At 35.9% G+C, this 21,132-nt stretch overlaps 1 protein-coding gene across 13 annotated transcripts in view; it reads right to left on the bottom strand.

Annotated features, from left to right (window-relative positions):
- STK33 (serine/threonine kinase 33) overlaps positions 1-21,132 on the bottom strand; it is a 234,528-nt gene that overhangs the window by 138,318 nt on the left and 75,078 nt on the right. For all 13 annotated transcript variants that reach the window (XM_074230242.1, XM_074230240.1, XM_074230244.1 and 10 more), the window contains exon 2: positions 10,344-10,410. The gene's annotated coding sequence lies outside the window, so the exon portion shown is untranslated. The remainder of the gene's footprint in view (positions 1-10,343; positions 10,411-21,132) is intronic.

The raw sequence follows: 21,132 nt of genomic DNA on the forward strand, positions 1-21,132 counted from the left end.
GGACAGATCTCTGGGGCATTCTACTAGTGATCCCTCTTCCTAGATGATACCCATTCATTAATTATCAATTTCAGATCTGATCATTCTAACCAGTCCTCAAAGTCACCTAATTGTCCTATAATCTAACCTACATCCTTTTCCTTTTGTCCACTATTACATGATCAGGCACCTTGTAAAAGGTTCAGATGAAATCGGAGTTTTGCTGTGTTTAAGGCATTTCCCTGATATGCCAATCTAGTGACCCTGTCAAAAAAGATTCTTAATGAAGAGATAACAAACTTCTAAATGATGTTTCAAATAAAGGAATTTAATATATCACAAGGTAAATTTAAAATTTAGGTTGATTCTACTGGAGCTAAACAAATCAAAATTGAACAGAAAGTCAGCTATAGTTATCCCAACTGTTTTACTCCCATGCCTTTATCTAGAGTTGGCTAAACAGTACAAATGGAAACTTATGGAAATGATGGTTCCAGTAAAGCATGGTACATTATCTAACTATAGTGGAAATATCCCTTAGGCAAACTGGGTCAGCTGAATGAATCAATCCCTGAGATTCATGCTTGATTGGAAATCAGAGATCAATGAGACTTTAGTGACTTTCCATCACTAAATTGGGAGTAGAATAAGGAAAGCAAAATTAATCACATTGAAAGAGATTAATCTCAATGTCTTCTCTTAGGCACTATACCTAGACATAGGGAAACTGTCATCCTGTCAACAGTAGTGCCTATTTAGAGAAATTTAGGTCCAAGAGATAGGCCTCTTTCAAACATGGATAAATGAGAGAAGTATATATGTGATATATGATCTATTCATATGTGCTTTTTATACTCAAAATTTATTTCTTTATTGACTTGAAAATACCTCATGTTCTTAACTTTAGTTCATAAATAAATTTCTAAGTACAAAGTGAGTACTCTTCATTGCTTATAGTTATGGTTCATAGTCTACTTATCAGAGATCCCTACCACTTAAGATTCTATAAATTTTGATTGGGACAAGAGGCAAATGGCCTGAAGGTAGTATATATATATCAGAATCCATGAATGAAGAGATCAGAAAACAGTGACCAAAGGTTAAAGAGAAAATATCACCAACAGAACCTTTCTCCTTTTCAATTTTGCCTAGTGATCTGAAACAATGAGGGTACAGATACTGAAAAACATATCGGGATTAGTTGGGAAACCTGGATTCTTCACCTTCCTCAAATTCAACCCTACGCTTGTGTTAGGAGAAAGAGAGAAAAAAGTAAACAGAATAGGACATAAATGTATGCCTCTCTCATCATCTTCTCACTATTCACTTCATATACTTTATGGTATTATGCCTTCTTTATATCTGGGATTTTTTTGACTTTCAGTATCCTCTATACAATGAAGGGAGTGGATAAGATGATCTTTAAGATAGCTTTCAAAACATAAAATTCTATTATTCCAACATATTCATTCAGGAATAATGAAATAAAAATAACCTGACTTCTTTTTTTTTTCTCCCAGATCCTATCACCACTAACTTTCTCTTGTCTCAGAGTAGTTCAACAATTTAGTTTTGGTCCACTCTAAATTTCTCAATTCTTTTGCCTTTCATTACTGATAATCCTGGATAAATTGGTCCACCTGATTTTTTTACTCTAACTTCTGAGCTATTGAATATTAACTAGAGAAAATCACCAACTGTCCTGACTAGAGGCTATTATAAATTCACACTACCAGACTACTTTTTCAGCACTATGTGATATTTATCCCATTTTTTTTTTGCTATGGCTATTCAGAACCAAACCCTACGTTCTCATCTCCTTTTCAATTAATAAACACTACTACCACCCAACAAAAATTCCACAATCAACTCTCCTCCTCTGCATCACAAAATTTCTTCACTCAGCCTCTCATGTATTTTTTTTCTTCCTGTACAGAGGAAGAGATGTGTTCTTGTTTTTACTGCGGTTGACATTTCTTCATATTCCCTTGATTGCGTGTGATAAAGCAGAAAGAGAAATGGATTTAGAATCAGATAACCAGGGTATGAATTACAACTCTAATGTTTAATGACTCAGCCTCAGTTTCTCCAACTATGTATTGTTGTGAGGAAAGCACTTTATAAACTGTCAAATGTCATATAAATGTACTATTATTGTTGTTATTGTTATTCCTTCCTGCCCATGAAAACCCTTAGTCCATCAGTCATCCTATTCTCTGACAGCTTCAATCTCTCTGGTTTCACTAACTCTCCTCTCCTTACGAGCAAGTTCATTTCTTCTCAAGCAAAGAAGGGGAAAAGCTCTCCTTGAATCTGTTAAATTGTCACTTTTATCATATCATCTTTCCCTTCCATTTCACTGCCAAACTTCTTAAAAGAGTAATTCATACTTTCTGACTCCATTTCTTCATTACCTGACTCCTTACAATTAGAATTCTATTCCCATTAGTCTTCTGAAGTCACTTTTAAAAGGCAACTATAACTTCCTACTTTACAAATACAATGATGTTTTTTTTAGTTTTTTTCAAGGCAAACGGGGTTAAGTGGCTTGCCCAAGGCCACACAGCTAGGTAAATATTAAGTGTCTGAGACCGGATTTGAACCCAGGTACTCCTGACTCCAGAACCGGTGCTTTATCCACTACACCACCTAGCCGCCCCTGCAATGACTTTTTATCATTTTACATATATTCTGCTGATCACATCCCTCATTTTTTAAGTTCTAATTCTTTGGCCTCTGTATCACTGAACCATGATAGTTGTCCTCATACCTCTCCTGGCTGCCTTCTGAATCATTTCTCTTTTTCTTCCCATTCCCATAGGTCTCCCCAAAGATTCTCGTCTCTTTTCACTACCTCTTCCTTGGCAATTTCATCTATTTTCATAGCTTCAGTTATGATCTCTATGTAGAATGCTACCTAATCTATAATCTTCTATCCTTGTTTCTTTCTCAAGCTAAAGATCACATTTCAAAATGTCTGTCTGCCTGCCTGTTTACCTCTCCATTAAACCATGAGCTCTTTTAAGAACAGGGACAGTTTGATTTTCTTTGTATATCTAGAGCTTAGCAAAACACTGAATCTCTTAAATTCATTGTCTAATTTATGAACTTAATCGTGACTCAATACTTCAATATAATACATATCAATATTCCACCTACTAATGCAAATAAAAATACACCCACACATTTCTCATAGTTTGATTCTTATCCACATAGCCTATAGGTCTGCCACCAAAGATATAGCTAGCATACTAGAAAATTCCAAACTTCTATATCTTTTGCCATTTTCAGAATATTCCTATGAAACTCTTTGCCTATCCATCTGTTATCCCATTCTTACTATAAGAATTGTCTATATAAGTAATATAATTCAATAGATAGATAGATGATAGATTATTTGAAACATTTACATAGTAATATAATTCAAGAAATACATATAACTATATATATGTATATATATATTGCTTAAATTATATTTTCCTAAAAGTTAATATTCAACCAAAATGGTTCAGGTTAGTAGAAGGAAATAAAGGTAGATGCCAAGAACTAGAAGTACTCAGAGGTTGTCCACAGAATGGAGCCAGTATGCAGGTCTTTTGCCCTTGTTATTACTTAAAGATTTAGATTTAATTTCTCTCTAGTTTTCTTTTGGATCATTTTCTAAAGACTTATTTATTCCCATATCACTAAAAAAAAGTCTCCACAATTGAAGTCACTTCATTTGAAACTGCAAATCTTAGCCTTTGGATCAAACCAGCCCCAAGACAAAGGAAAATATAAGAATCATAGAAGCACAGACTCTCAGTTAGAAAGGACTTTATAGGTTATCTCAATCTAGGCCTATCTAAGCACCAACTCTGCAGACAACATCTTCAACAAGTGATCATCCTATATTTCTACACAGAAACCTCTGCTACACTGATCTCAAATCTACCTTGCTGTAACTTCTGTAGCTTGCTGTCATTAGTACTGTCCTCTAGGACAAATCAGGACTAATATAATTCTGAGAAATGACTACTTTTCAAATACTAGAAGACAACATTCAGAGCCTCTTCTGAGTCTACACTTCGATATAATCTAAATTTTCCCAGTTCCTCCAAACAAGTTAATAGTGATTTTGAGCTAGAGTGGACAGAGACCATCTAGTACAATGATCTAATTTTAAGAAACAGATTCTTAAATGTTTAAATGGCTAAACATTTGGCCAGGATGAAATAAGGAATAAGGAGCAAAGCCAGGATTCAAATCCCAAGTCCTAACATGTGCGTGGGGTGGGGGGGGGGGGGGTTGCAAGGTAAAATGACTACTAGAAGACTTAACACCAATAGATTATAGTGCTTTAAATGGGAAAGGACAATTGCAAACTTGGAGGTTGAGTTAAGCCAACACATGGTTGGCAACAGTGGAGCAGCAAAGGAGTGGGCAACTTTCAGAAATATGGTGTACAACACTGCATTTACTCATCTGAGACAGAACAGTGGCAAAACTCAAGACTGGTTTGATTAAAATGATGATGAAATTCAGGAGCTGCTAAGTGAAAACCAAGAACCCCAGAGGACTTAACAGTAGAATAGTTCATCCATCTCTAAAAAGGTAACATTTAACTCCATCAAAAGTAATGCGAAGCTGAGAGAGATGCAGGATTCTTGACTCAGGGAAAAAAAGCAGTTGAAATTCAGTTTTATGGGAATAGTAACAATTCAAAACACTTTTACGATGCCCTGAAGGCTATTTATGGGTCAAAGACCTATGGCGCATCTCAGCTACTCAGTGCTGATGGAGCCACATTGATTAGTGATAAGGACAGGATCCTAGAGGGATGGGTTGAACACTTCCTTAGTGTTCTCAACAGACCATCATCAATCAATGCTGAAGCCACTGACTGTTTACTTCAGGTTGAAGTCAACCCCTCTCAAGACAAATTTCCAACTGAAGAAGAGGTTTTGAATGTCATTTGGCTCCTCTTGTGTGGCAAAGCACCTTGTGCTGATTCTATTTCAGTTGAGATTTATAAGGAGGGAGTTCCATTGCTCATACAAAAACTGACTGAAATTTTCTGGGTTATATGACAAGAGGAAGTTATCCCCCAGGATTTCCAGAATGTTTCCCTTGTCCATCTCTATAAAAGTAAAGAAATAGATTATCCTGTGACAATCACAGAGGGTTCTCTCAGTCACTGCTGGCAAGATGTTATACCTCATATTTCACTGAAAAAATTGAAACCATTGGCAGAAGGCTCCTTTTCCCCCTCTTCCTCATTTGATATCACTAAGGTATCATTCACCACTTTCTCTACCTTCAATTTTGTCTCTCATAAATAGCTGGCTCTTTTCCTTACCAAGGCAAACCCTTCTACAAGCTTTATAAATAATCCTATTCCACCCCATTTTCTCCTTCAGATTGCCCTCCTCTATTATTTTCACCCTATCACTAGTCTTTAACTTCTACTTGTCTACTGGTTGCCTTCCTGATGTCCTTAAATATGTCACATCTCCTCCATCCTCAAAAAAAATCTTCATTTGATCTGTCAGTCCCCATCAGATATCATTCTTTTTGTCTCATTCAAAAACTCCTTCCATAAAATCCACAATGCCTCTTCTTATTTTCCTCTGAATTCTCTGTAGTCTAGCTTCTGATTTCATCATTTAATTGATCCAAAGTTACCAGTGATGTCTTAAAAGCTGTCAAATGTAACAGACTTTCTCACTTAACATCCTTCTGGTATTTGTTATTCCCTTATTGACACTCTTCTCTATAGATTTTTGTGATCCTGATCTTACCTGGAACTTCTCTTTTCTGTCATTCTGCTCTTTCTCAGTATACACTCTACTGGATTTTCATCTAGGCCACACAACTAACCATGGTTGTCCCCTAAGCCTCTGTCCTGGGCTGTCTTCCATTCTCTTCTGTATTGTTTTGTCCATTGATCCAACAACTCTTTTCTTGATTCTGATATGAGACAAAATCACTTTCTGCCTTTTTAATCATAGGACAGGAAAATCAAAATGTGTTTTGAATAGAAAAAGAATTCAAAGAAATGAGAAAAGTGTTTATGTAGCACACATAAAGTGACAGGCACATGATAAACTATTTGAAAATAATATCTCATTTGGTCCTCATGACAACCCTATGAGGTAGGTGCTCTTATTAAAGAAACTGAGGCTAACATGCTAAGTGACTAGCCCAGGATCCCACAATTAGTAAGTTTCTGAGGCCAAATTTGAACTCATCCTGACTCCAGGCTCAGCCTTTTGTCCTCTTCACCATCTAGTTTGTCTCTAGGCATTTCAGTCTATGGATCTCTTCAGATCTATAACTACCCATGAATCCATTTGAAGTATCTAGATTTTCTATAAAAGTGAAAATAAACTGGCAATTCAGCAAGTCCAAGAAAAGAGACCCAAATAACCTACAATAAGTGAGTTAAATAGCTGTATCTCCTGTCCCACAAGAATATTCCACTCCAAGATTCTCCCTAAGACCTCTTCTTTCCTTTCTCTATACTATTACAATAAGTAATCCCATCAACCCCCAATGGATCCACTTATCATCTCTATGATTCTCAGATCCTCACAGCAAGCCCTAACTTCTCTCCGAACTGCCAGTCATGCATTGCCATACCTAATAGACATCTCAAACTAAATATCACATGGACAATTTAAAAACTCAACATGTCCAAAATAGAACTCATTATCCTTTGCTCTCCTCCAAACCCTCCCTTCTTCCTCACTTTCCAAGGATATCATCACCATCCCACTAGACATTTGGGCTCATCAGTTCAGTGTTATCTTCATCTCTCTCTTACTCCTTATATCTAACCTACTGACAAGTATTGCTGATTGTATCTTTGTAACGTCTTTTTTATAAACTCCTCTCCTGGGACACTGCCACCATTCTGGTGCAGGCATGCATCGCAAGAGGCACCTCATGTCTCAACTATTGCAATATCCTGCTAGTTGGTCTCCTGGTCATAAGACTCTCTCTCTCTCTCGCTCTCTCTCTCTCTCTCTCTCTCTCTCTCTCTCTCTCTCTCTCTCACACACACACACACACACACACACACACACACACACACACACACACAAATTTTAAATAGATTCTACTTATTCATTATTACCTCCAGGATCACATATAAAGAGAAAGTTATCTATTGGACTTTAAAAGCCCTTCATAACCTGACCCCTTCCTACCTTTCCATTGTTCTTACACCTTGTTGTTCAGTCATTTTTCAGTCATTTCCATCGCTTTGTGAGTCCATTTAGAACTTTCTTGGCAAAATATTGGAGTGACTTTGCCATTCATTTCTCCAGCTCAGGTTACAGATGAGGAACCTGAGGCAAACAAGATTCAGTGGCTTACCCAGGATCACACAGCTAGTAATTTTCTGGGGCCATATCTGAACTCAGGAAGATGAGTCTTCCTGACTCAAGGGTTGGCTCTCTATGTGCTTTGGCACCATCTAGCTTCTTCTTGCAACTAGGTGATGCGATGGCTAGAGCACCATTCCTGAAGTCAGGAGGACCTGAGTTCAAATCTGCCCTCAGACATTTGACACTTACTAGCTGTGTGACCTTGGACAAGCCATTTAACCCTAATTGCCTCCCATACAGAGACATCTTGGTTGTCCTGATTCATATCTGGTCACTGGTCCCAGATGACTCTGGAGGAGAAAGTGAGCCTTAGCACAGCACATCCCCTCACGCTAATACAGTTTATGTGCTTGACCTGGCCTCACTTCCCTGATGTCATGATCTTCCTCAAGAACAAAGGACAAACAAATATCAGCTTCTTCTTACGACATATTCTCTTCCATGCTCCTTACAAGTCAATGTCACAATGCTTTGAATTCTTCCCCTTCTTCCTCTCTGGTTCCTGGTTTCCTTGTTTTCCCCTCAGATCCCCAGTAAAATCCCACTTTCTGCAAGAAAACTTTCCTGATCCCTTAATAGCAGTGCCTTTCCTCTAAGATCACCTCAAATTTATCCTTTATAAATTCTGTTTATTGAGAGTTTCTTGCATGGTGTCTCTCTCCCATTAGTCTGTGAGTTCCGTGAGAGCAGGGACTGTTATTTAAGCTTTTCTTTGTGTCCTTGATGTTTCATAAATGCTTGTTGGCTTGACTTGCTGATGAGCCACAGGAGCGAGGTGTCATGGCTGAAGACCAAAAACTCACATTCCACACCCAGGTATTGGGACTCTAAATCCAATGGCAGCAGATTGTTCCAACATATCCCCTCCAGATGATTCAAGAAAATAAAACACTTAGAATCCAACCTGTGCATAAGAAAAAGCCCCAACCTAACTGAGCCCTACCCCCACCAAAACCACTCTGCTCATTTGTGCAAGGTGTGATGGACCTCTATGGCATGAGAAAAAATGAAAAACTGTCCACAGAATCAACCTGAGAGGAGAAGGTATTCAATAATTATTTACCCTAGAAGACTGCCTGTAACACCATTTCCTATACTCTAGGGAACCAATGCATGATAGAAACAAGGATTCCTTGGGGAAAAAATGATATTATTAGTATTTTCATTCTAAAATATAAAGTTATACATGAATCAAAATTTTAATCTAAAAAAGGCTTAATTTCTTTTATTTTGTTATCATATTTTCTTGAAGGCATTTCCCTTTTCCAGGAGGCTTTTTCAGTCCCCTAGGATTCTCCCAATGGGTAGTTATAATTCCATAATATATTTAAAGCCTAAAAGTATACTATGGTCAGACTAAAAGTCTGAGAAACAGCCTGGAGATCTCTTTTTGAACTGCTGCCATTTTTCATGCCCCATAGCTTCTGGTTCCTAGAAATCCTTTCTCCACTAGTCTACAACCATTAAATATAGCCACTGCTATATCATTTGGAAGGAATGTTTTATATTGACTGTTCATACTACACTCATTTAGGGAATATCTTGGTCACAAATTAATTAGGGATATTGAAAAACTGCCAATCAAATAAATTTGAGGAAGGAGGACATAAGCAATAATTTAAAAATCCAGTCTTTCAGGTTTACCCCTAGTCCCATAAAAGAGAGAAGGTAAGATATCAGTCACCCTTTGGTAAACAAAACTCACAATTTGAGGACAGTTGAAGAAGTAGCCCCCAGAAGGAATCTGTCACATTAAAATACTTGAGTATAACTCAGATTTTTTTCCAACTATTATTATTTTTCCAATGAACAACTTTTCAGAAATTTGAACATTTGGGTTTTAGGAAATTTATAATCATTTAGTACATTGGCACATAGTAGGTATTTAACATTGATTTATTATTTTAAAATTGAATATATGGAGATTTAAAATGTGTTTTTAAGAAGTTAGAAGTTGATACATTTAAACATTAACATTAATTACATGTTAACGATCACCAAGGAAAAATATCTCACTTCTCAGTGGAGGACACTATTTGGAAGTGAGCATTATGTAAGATCCTCATTCATTCAATTATAAATCTCTTAAATTTCTATGATATGCAATGTATGCCAATCCTAGGCACTGAAGGAGAAATGAGGATAACTTAACACAATCTCTACCAATGAAGTGCTGATGCTATTCAGTCATTTTCAATCATATTCAACTTTTTGTGACCCCCAACTGGGGTTTTCTTGGAAAAGACACTGGGATGGTTCGTAATCTCCTTCTCCAGCTCATTTTATAGATGAGGTAAAGTGGCCAAGGTCACACAGTTAGGATGAGACTGAGGTCAGATTTGAACTCAGAACCTTCCTGACTCCAGATCCTTCACTATTCACTGAACCACCTAACTGCCCCTATCAAATGAAGTATTTCTAGCTTAATGGGGGGAGAAAAGACAATTTTATAAATAAACATAATGTTAATTAAATTGTGATAAATATATTGAAAGATGAGAAGGTCAAAGGCAGAACTTTGGTAAATACCTAAGTTGTACAGGAAGGAGCAGCAAGAGAAATCATGGAAAATAATAGAGGAAAACTCCTTCTTGACTTGAAGAGATTTTTAAAAGTCAAACCTGAATCAGCCCCAGGCTGATCACTATACATAGGTAGTGCAAGAAATGCCTTTATCCTCTTTCAACTCAATATTCCAGCATGATAGTACAACTTGTGGCATCTCTGCCCCTTTAACAATAAATATTTGTTAACAAGGCATAGAATAAGTTCTGGAGGTATAGATTTACATTAACAAGAAATTTTAAAGATCTATGGATTCTCTTTGCTCCAGTTTAATAAATGAATTTTTCATGGATTGTGAACTCTGAGGAAGCCACCAACATTAATTTAGGAACTAGAAGTAAATACAATTTGGAGAAGGCGGTCCTGGAGAAACAAAGGATGTTTCAATAAATAAGCAAAAGTTTAAGATTTTTAATGTAGGGTACTCACCTGGTTTACATGAAAGTGAGCAATATATTCATGAAACAGCACTTCCATCAGGTTTTACCCCCATTACCTAAGCAAAAGAATCAATAAAAAAATGAATAACTTTCTAATTTATTCCCAAAGCTATCATTATTAGAAAAATTATACTGTGTCATAAATATAATCTGACCATGTGAACTTTTCTATATGTATCTATGCTTGAACCAAATTACAAAATCTTACAGTTGGAATGATGACTCAAAGGTCATCTAGCCCAATCCTAGTTTTATGGTTTCATCTAGTAATGCTGGGGTTTTTCCCAAAACTTGCCCTGTAATTCTATTTTTTTTGTAAAGGGGAGGAAAAGGAAGAGAAAGGATAGAGACAGTAGTTAAAGTGGGGAGGAGGTCATGAAGACATTTTTTAAAATTTCAGAGGAGAGAATTGAAGGTCAGAAAGAAGAATCAACAAGCAGGACAATTCTGAAAATTGTACACTGAAGGCATTATACATTTTAAAAGAAAAACCAGCTGTTTTGTGTATGCTCCTCTTTTTCTATTCTATTCTATATGAGGAAATAGGCAATTTTGGTATTTTCTAAATATCAACAAAAATGAATTAACATAATATTATATATATATAAATAGAAAGAAAACAAAAAGTAAATTTTAAAAACTCTCCCTGATATTCAAATCAAAAAAAGAACAAAACACTTCATCTATGAAAATGAAACTATCATGCCATCCAACAAAGAATATATTTATATTTAAGGGCAGTATGTGTCTGTGTGTTTGAGTATTATCTAGGAATGGTGATAGCTTTGAACTAATCAAAAATCACCAAATATCAGTCAGAAGAGCTCTCTGACTTCAATTAGCCCAGTCTTTTCTGGAAGCACAAATCTCTGTAACATGCCAGAGAAGTGATAATTCAGCCTCTGCTCAAACACCTCCAGAGACAAGAAGCTCACTATCTACTAAGAAAGTCCATTCCACTGTTGGGTATCATGAGTCAAGTGATCTTAGTTCTATCTTATGGGGTCAAACTGAAGAACTCTAGATACTATATAGAAGGGGGAGGAGGGAGAAAAGTCAGAGGAAAAGGAGAAGGAGGAGGAGGAGGAGAAAGAGGAGGGGGGAGGAGGAGGGGGAGGGGGGAGGAGGAGGAGGAGAAGAAACAGGAGGTCAAGCATGAAGACAAGGAGGAGAGAGAGAGAGAGAGAGAGAGAGAGAGAGAGAGAGAGAGAGAGAGAGAGAGAGAGAGAGAGATGCTTGAGTGGTCAGAAAAGATGAAAGGAACTAGGAGTAAAATTCAATTATTGAGTTCCCAGACTTTAGGCAACAAACTAAACAGCTATAATTCCTAATGTGAGGAGGCAAATTTGGCCTTATAAGAATCACTGAAAGTTGTTGGAATGAAACTCAGGACTGGATATAGCTTGAGATGGGAATACCTTACTCTTAAGAACTAGAATAGGTAAGAATAGGTATGAGATTGTACTGTATATTAAGAAAGTATGCTTATGTGAGGAAATCTAGGAACCAAATGAGAAAAATAGGGGGTGAGTGTGTGATAATTGGGTGGAAACCAAAGGAGGAAAAAAATAGAAAGGATTTGACCATTGGAGTATGCTATAACCACTTTGACGGAAAGAATAAGAGGAGGAGGAGTCTAAGGAACCAATCACAGATCTCACACAAAGATCTTGACACACCAGTGCTTTATGAGAGTTGTGCTAGAGTTCCAAAAGCAGAGTAGTAAATAACATAAATACAAATGCTCATTTTATTTGGAATTTCCTAATTTCACAATAAAAGAAAAGCACAACTTTTGTTTTGTTTTAAAAAGAGTTAGTTGGAGAATAGCTAGAAGGGAAAATAGTGATAATATAGAGCCAGAGTACATCAATCAAGAACAGGTCATGCCAGACTGCCATAATTTCCTTTCCTTTTTTCACAGTATTACTACATTAATAGATGATGGGAATGTTGTGGATATGATCGATCCATCTATATTTTAACAAGAGTACCAATAAAGTATCACACTTTTCTTCAGAGAATATGAGAGAAATGTGGATTAGATATTACATGGAGATGGATTTTGGTTGGACAGTTGGACTGAAAGAGTAGTTGTTAGTGGTTCAATGGAAGCATGATAGGAGTTTTCCAAGGGAGTATTTCAAAGTTCTGTATTTGGTCATACATTATAGAACATGTTCGACAATGACTTGGATAAAGGCACAAATGGCAGACTCATCAAATTTAGATGACACAAAGCTGAGATAGATGACTAACACCAGTGACAGATCAGTATCTAAGATGACTTTGATAGGCTAAAACATTGGATGGATCAAATAAGATGAAATTCAATAGGGATACTATACATGGATACAATAAAAATCAATGTCACAAGTATAAATTGATGGGGACATGTATAGAAAGCAATTATTCTGTAAAATATCTCAATGTTTAGTGGATTACAAATTCAATAAGAGTCTATGGTGTGATGTGGCAATCAAAACAGATAATGCAGACTTAAGCAGCATTAAGAGGGAAATAACTTCCAAGAATAGGGAGATGAGGTATTTTTCTATGTTATTCTTCACTTAACAAGTCTGACACCTGGACTCTTATGTCTAGTTCTACATATCATGGTTTAGGAAACCTATTAAAAGTGTTCTGATGATGATGATTGATTTTGAGTTTAAGATATCCGGTATGGTTGAAGGACCTGAGCATACTTCCAACAACTGGAGCATCCCTAAAAAGGGGTGGGTTTACCCTCCTTGTAGATATTCAAGCAGAATCTAAGTGTCAATTTGTATGGTTAGGATTCCTTTTTAATGTGGGTAGGTTTAGATGGCAACTAAGATCCTTTTTAACTGTCAAATTCTGTAATTCTGTAAAAATATAATACTTCTCCTACTTGACAGCCCATCAAATAAATACCTCATAGAATCATGGGATCATTGCATTAGAGATAAAGAGATCTTAGAAATAATCTAATTCACATTACTAATTTTATGGATAAGGAAACTGAAATCCAAAGAGCTTAAGTAAGTTAAGATCATATCCCTTTAAGTATTGTCTTCTCCAGGCAAGCTAAATATCACTAATTTCTTCACAAATGATTTTCCCATAACTTGACTTCCAGTCTACTCACCCCTCAGTCATCCTCTTTGAAGTATGTTCCAAATCGTCAAATTCCCACAAAAATATTCTCAGAACTAAGCAAAATATTCTAAACATTTGGGATGCTCTGACTAAGGCAGAGGGCAGGAGAACCATTGCATTCTTCCTTTTTGTCAGTATATTTCTAGTAATAACACTATGTTGTCATTACTATAGAATTGTATCCATATATTTTAGCCCATTTCCCCTTGTCACCAATGGCATATACCTGCAACATGGTTATCCAGGATTAAGGGCAGTCTTTAGACACAAAACAGAGCAAATTAACTCACCTACAAAGAAACAAAATCTATAATTTTGCTCTCATTAACATTATTAAAAAACTCACCTACAAAGAAACAAAATCTATAATTTTGCTCTCATTAACATTATTAAAAACACCATGAAACAATAATAATAAAAACAAATCCTGACATATGATTAGGATATTAAAACTAGTACCCTTAAAATTTTATAAAGAGGATAGTAACAAAATGGAGTGCAGAAAATATGAGGAAAATCTAGTGTTTTTTTAAATTAATCAAATTGGTTTTTCTAGACTTTCTCCTAGTATTCATGTGAAATACACAGTTTTTCATATGTTTATGAGCTTTTGGGGGGACTCAGCAGGTATTTCAATTAATACAAGAGACTATAAAGGCCTTTTGAATATACTCTGAGTGCTTTCAAAGGGTATGACCTGACTCTAATGAGGGTAACATATTGTATTCAGAATACTATTATTTGGTTTGCCAAAAACATAGAGAACTGCTGAACTAGGCATTGTTTTCCCATTCAAAGGGGTGCACAGATGCAGTTTTGGAAAGGTTGGACTATTATGGCATTTAAGGAGTTGTTTGGTTAGCTTTTTAAAACACTCTGGAAACATCAACATTAGCTTTTAATACAACTAAAACCTTGATTAAGTAAGAAATACGCAAACACAGGCAAATTCCTGGTTCCATCTAATTTACCATACCCATGTCCTCCCTTTAAAAACATGAACCAATTAACCATTATTCTAGTGTGACAAGTGAATATGGTAAATGTGCCATGCTTCACAAAGATCACACTACCAAGATGCTCCAGAGAAAATGTTCATGGTTTTCTTAGCCCAACTCAACCACACATTTTCCCCATGCTTTTTATGATTGATGGTACCCACTTACATACTCACTAGAGTTTTATAGCTGGAAGGAACTTTAGATTTATCCATATAGCTCAATTCAGCAAGCAAGCAAACTGTACACAGAGTAAAATGCTGCCTATGATTTCTGGCATGGTTCCTGCCCTCATGGCTCTTACTTTCCACTGGGGGATAGGACTCATAAACTTAACTTCAATATTTTAAGATTCTTATAGGCCACAAACTCCTTTAGAACACAGCAGATCATCTTTGAAACTTGTTAAATCTGAAAAATCTCTGACCCTGAAGTCTGCCTGAAGATGAATCTCTTTGACTTCAGTTAGAGGGAGGCTAAGAAAGGACAAAGGTGAGCCATCACCTGCCCCAGCCTTTTAAACTTTAGTTCCTGTGATTGACTAGCACAACCGTTGAGAAACTAGGGACACTTCCACGACACAATGAGGTATTCCAGAGCAGGATGTTAAGAGACATAACACATATATAATAGATGAGATTTAGCTGGAAAGGTGGAAATGGCACCTGAAATTTATCCCAGGTCACAAAGCTAGAAGAAGTAGAGTCAAGACGAGACCTGAAGGTCTCCTGCCTCCCAGTAGAGAACTCAGAAGTGGTCAGAGGAATCATGCTGAATGTAACTGTCTGACCCTGGACTCAAGACCACTAGGCTCTACCCAAGAGAGCTCACCAGCCTCAAAAACCTGGGACTTCAGGTTCTAAAGAATCATTTCTGTTTGTTTGACCTTAAAGGCTGAAGTAACAACACTGATCAGAGTAACAGCAAAAAAGAGGTATATGGTATAACAAGCCAAGAAGAATACCATCATAAGATTGATACTAGCAGTGAAAAGCTGTAGAGATGTTATCGCCAGTTGCTTCTTTACATTAAGAGATATTCCCGAGCAATTCAATACAGTAATTACTTGACATTAAAATGGTCGTGTAATTTATTTGGCATTTAACAAATGTAATGTGAATCTGTGTAAGGGAAATCATTCAGGGAACAGTGTGCTCCTAATAGTCAACTCATAACTAAAGTATTGCACAGATGAGAGCTAATATATTTTTAAAACCCTGATTCTATAGACTAATAAAGAAAACTTGGAGTATGATACCTCTAAGTGAATGACAATCCAATGCAGAGATTATATGGCCAATTCAGGTTCTAAACAATATTTTACAAAAAAAAAAATGGTGAAGCAATTAGGAGCTCTCAAAGAACTCAGTTCACTTATTATAACTCTAAGATAGGAATTGAATTCTATTTTATCAATTACTTGGGAAAAATGTGTACAGTTTTCAATGAACACATTATTAAAATACTGACCTAATTTACTAATGAAAGGGCAAGATTCTTTTGATCTAGCCTTTTCCACAGAGGATTTTTCAAACCGGCCCTGTTACCTTAGTAATACAATGCAGTCTTATATTTCTGGCTTTATCTGGTGGAGTGAGATAACTCCACCGCTATTGTCCAGGTAGATTTTCATTTTGTCCAGACCATAGTTTTATAAGAAGTAAATCCCCTAACTTCACAGAACTTATAGTGCCTACTGTTCAGAAATATTGTCATCAAAGCAAAGAAAGGGCACAGTGAATGAAATGCTGTCCAAGGTACAGTGTGAACAACCTCACATTCCAGCAAATAGCTTTCTTCACCAACTTCAGTGTATTAAGTAGGTCTGATACATATCTTTATGTCACTGTATCTTTGGAAATAAAAAAAAGTAAAATTCTAAAGTCTAGAGTCAGTTGCTATTTTACCTTTCATTTGGTTCAAATGTTTCACAACTTAAGTCTATGATATTACAAGCCCCTTCAGAAGACTTAAATAGTATTAAAATACTACTTTCAATTTAAAGGGCAAAATATCTGGAAAATTAAGGTCACATAATGTTCAAAAACCTAATGGAGTATGGATTTCTGCTCGAAGTACTTCAACCAGAAACTGTAGCAATCTTAAATCTGTCTCTCCTGGATATAATAAGTTTTAAAGCATTGAATGAATTTTCAGAATGTTTCACATATCCAAAGAACTTCAGCTCTATAATAATGGAACTTCTGTGTGATACCAGGAAGTTACACAGTATTGAAAACAAAGGACAATTGCAATCAGTATTTAAAAATGGAAAACAGACCTATCCCTGTAGATTATTTGTCTTGCATTTGTTTGTAAGAATTCCTTAAAAGATTAAGAAAGAGGTGTAGTCTTTTGGTCAAAGTGGTCAGAAATATTCCAGATGCCTGATTAAATCATCCATTGAGTCAACAAACACTATTAAAGTGCCTACATAAACAGAGCATTGTTAAGACACTAAGGGAAAGATAAAAATAATTAAGAGCTTAAACTCTAGTAGCAACAACAATAATGCTTCATGGATCCACAATTGCATAGATATGCATATTCTCTCCACCAATGCATTTCATGAACCCTAAATAAATCATCTGTCTTTCTGAAACTGTGACCAAGTAACTGATCATCCTTATGATATCTATAAACTTGGCCTTGCTAGTCTCCCAACTAATGGCATACGTGTTCCTATCATTGGATCAGTACTCAAAATCTTATACAGATTGGGAGGTTTAGGATTTGAACTCTGCTGACAGAGAATCCAGAGTCATATTCATTCCATTGTGAGATATTAAAGTAGGATTTTAGAAGAATATGCTTAAATTTATATAATACTTTAAGGGTTTTGAAGCTTTTATATACATTACTATTTGTTTCTGATAAGAACTATGTGAAGTAGGGCCATGAAATATTATTATTTCTAATTTACATATGGGGAAATTGAGACTTGAGAAGGTAAAGTGATTTTCCCAAGATCACATAAATATTAAGTGGCAGCCAAGATTCAAACTCAACTCATGACTCCCAGTTCACCATTTTCATTTAGCTCTCAAATGGCACATATATCCATATTCAATAAATATATATTAAATTGAAATCAGCATGTATATATGCATATATGAAAATCAGGAAGGTACTAAATAAAATACAAGGTCAAAAGAAAGAAAGATCATTTCTAAAAATGAGGGCTGGAAACAGGAAAGCATTTGAGCTATCCTTAAAAGACAGACAAAAAGGGGAGGGTAAGAATTAGAGGTAGAAGTCACAATGAACAGAGGCATTGAGGCAGGAAAGCTAAATGGATTAACTAATATAAAACAGTATGGTTTTTATCTCTCTGTTTTATAGAATTTTAAAGGGAAAAAGGACTTTAGAGGCTAGCTACTCTAACTTGTACCTGAACAAGAATCCCTTCTACAATATGCTACAAAAATTATCACCAGTCTTTGCTTATGGACCTCTAGTAAGAGAAAACCTACTTCCTTTCTTAGTAATTAATTCTATCATTAGCTAGCTGCAATTATTATGAATTTTTTTCTCTTCCCCTTCCTTTTTTCACAAGTTTAAATCTTTTTTTTTCATTTTCTATCCAAGGTGAGCAATTATGGAGGGCTTGACATTTGGATCACAGATATCATTGCATTATCCTTCCCCCCAAACTCACCCATCTTCTAAATATTCCTATTGCTATCAATAGTACCACTATCCTTTCAATCATCCAAATTTTCACAACCTTGACATGATCCTGTGAATTTCTCATTTTCTCTCAACCCACATCCACATATCCAATCAACTGCCAAATCTTGTCAGTTTTACCTTTGCAACTTATACAACTCCCTCTGTTCTCTGTCTCCTGGCTTGCCAGGTTTCTTTCAAGTCCCAGATAAAATTCCTCTGTCTCTAAAATGGAAGCCTTTCCCAGTCCCTCTTAGTTTTAATGCTTTCCCTCTGTTGATCACTTCCAAGTACAAAGTTGCTTGGATGATGTTTCCATATCTCCTCATTTATACTGTATGCTCCTCAAGGGCAGGAAGCATTGGTCTGGTTTCTTTTTATTCCCAGAGCTTGGCCCTAGCCAATAAATTTATTGATCAATTGACATCTTTTACATTTGGGCCCTTCTCTCTTCCCACATGGTCACCACCTTAGTTCAGGACTATATCATCCCTCATTCTTACTACTGAAGCAATCTCCTAATTGTTTTCCCAGTCTCAAGATGCTCTTCATTCCAATGTAATCTTTGCACAGCTACAAAACTGATTTTCTTAAAATGCTGGTTTGACTATGTTACTCCTCTCTTCAATAATCTCCAGTGATTCCCAAATGACTCTAGTATCAAATCTTATGTTTTAAAACTTCTATTTCTATGTAAGGTTTTGTAATTTATATTAGTCAATAGTACACATAAGTAATTTATAAATATATATATATAGCAAATGCATGCAAACTTATAAAAAGACCTGTATTTGAATTTATAAATATTTATATATGCATAGATAATACAAAATATTTTACATATGGAATACACATTTAAAATGTGCCCTAGGTATGGTGGTGGTGAAAAAAAAAAGCTGGCATCCTAACAAATCTGGGAGAAGAAATTAGAGAAAGAGAAGAAAGAAAACTTCTGTTACAATGGAGTCTGTTTGAGGCTGGAACCCAAGCTTAGACTTCCTTCCTGCCTTAAGATTCATTTTATAGAGGCTGAACTTCTCAAAAAGAATATTTTCTCCTAAAATCACAGCACCAACAGAACCAAAAGAAAAGGCTTTCCTCCTTGGGGTCCTTCCTGGTTCATCTGAAGTCTCTATGCTGTTGGCAAAACTCAAAACAATCCAAAGATGCCCATTACCTAGACAGGCTTTCAAATCTATTTCCCCCTTGGGTTTCAGCCACCGCAGAGGGTGTTGATTTGCTCTTTCATCGCTTCATACAGCTAAATGAGCATGCAAACCTTCAAAAGAGAACAAAAAATGGAAATGACAGCCCTATTTATGACTCTGAAAAAATGTCTAAGCATCAGCATCACCGAAACATGCAAAAAGGCAACCAATGAATCCCCGATAGGGCAGCGGTGCCCTTTAAAGAAAGCTGATATGTAAAAATGAAAACAGCTCACATTTGCACAGTGTTTTATGGGTGCAGAGAGCTTTCATACACATTCATTTGAATGTTTCAACAGCCCTTTGAGACAAGCAGGGCAGGGATTAATATCCTCACTTTACAGATGGAGAAACTGAGGCTCATAAAGAGGGAAGCGACTGACAACTGTGAGTTAGGATCAACTCTCTCTTTTAATGCCATGTCATAACTTTCACTGATATTTTTTCTTTGAGGTTACCTTATAAATCACATTTTCTAATGTTTTAATGAGATTTTAAAAATATTTTTCCCTCTCCCCGCAACTGAGCCCTTTCTTGTATCAAAGAAGAAGAGTTTAACAAAAACAGACATCAAAATGACCCTAGTGTGACAGCATAGGCTGTCTGAGCCAGGAATCTCCCATCTCTCTGAAAAGAAATCAAGTATATTACCATATCAACTGCTCTCAATGACCAAGATTTGTTATTTTTATTCATTTGCATATGGCTGCCTTCTGGGATTTCCTTTCATTTACATTATGGTCATCTATACTGTTCTACTGCTTCTCCTTACTTCATTCTGTACTATTTCATATCTCTTCCAATACTTTTATAAATTCCTTATATTCATCATTTCTCATGAAGCAATATTCCATTGCATATTATACTTGTTTACCCATTTCATATATATATATATATTGAATATACTCATATACAAACATATGTATGTAGAGTGGGTGCTCAGAATTGTTTCTTTCATTGACCTTCTTGGGAAGTTAGAATCAGTAACAGTATTGATGGGCAAGTACATTTTTGTGGTTATAAGATACATTTAGAATAACCCTGAACCAGGATCAAATCTTAATACACAATAAAATTATGTATATCTACATATATATAAATGCAATATAGCAGTATAAAATAGATTCAAAGTTGAACTGATGATGAAAATAGAAGAAACTAGTATTTATATATCACTTTTAGATTTATAAAGTATTTCACATCTATTATCTAGTTTGAACCTCAAAACAAGCCTGCAAAAATAGGTATTGATACTGTCTCCATTGTATAGATAATAAAATTGAGGCTGAAAGATTGTCTTGATAATTGCAAAACTGCATGTGGTAGTTGTCTAAGGCAAAATTCAAGCTTGGTTCTTCCGATTCCAACTCGAGCACTCTTATCTACTGTGCCAACAAGGATTTCTTTATCATAGCTAGTATTTGTTTATATATCCTTGGCTACTCAAACGTTCACTAAGGGCCTTCTGATGCCTCCATGTTGATATGATCTGGGAATTTCAAAGGATAAAGTCAATTAAGTTCAAAACTAGAATGTCTAAGCTGCTGGAAAGTCTTCAAGGATAGGTCTGGCTGTCTCTGATCAGAGAAGAACCTAGAATAGATTGGTTCAGCAAAGAGTTGGGTACCAAGGGATAGAATGTTTTAGAAACAACTCATGAGGATTGTTGAATACTAAAGTGTCTGCAGGTTGAAGCAGATAGAATAGAGTGCTAGAACTGGAGTCAGGAAAAACTGTCTCATTTCAGTCCCTACTAGCTGTGTAA

This window comes from Macrotis lagotis, chromosome 3 (genome assembly GCF_037893015.1).
Source record: "Macrotis lagotis isolate mMagLag1 chromosome 3, bilby.v1.9.chrom.fasta, whole genome shotgun sequence".
Taxonomy (NCBI): Eukaryota; Metazoa; Chordata; class Mammalia; order Peramelemorphia; family Peramelidae; genus Macrotis; species Macrotis lagotis.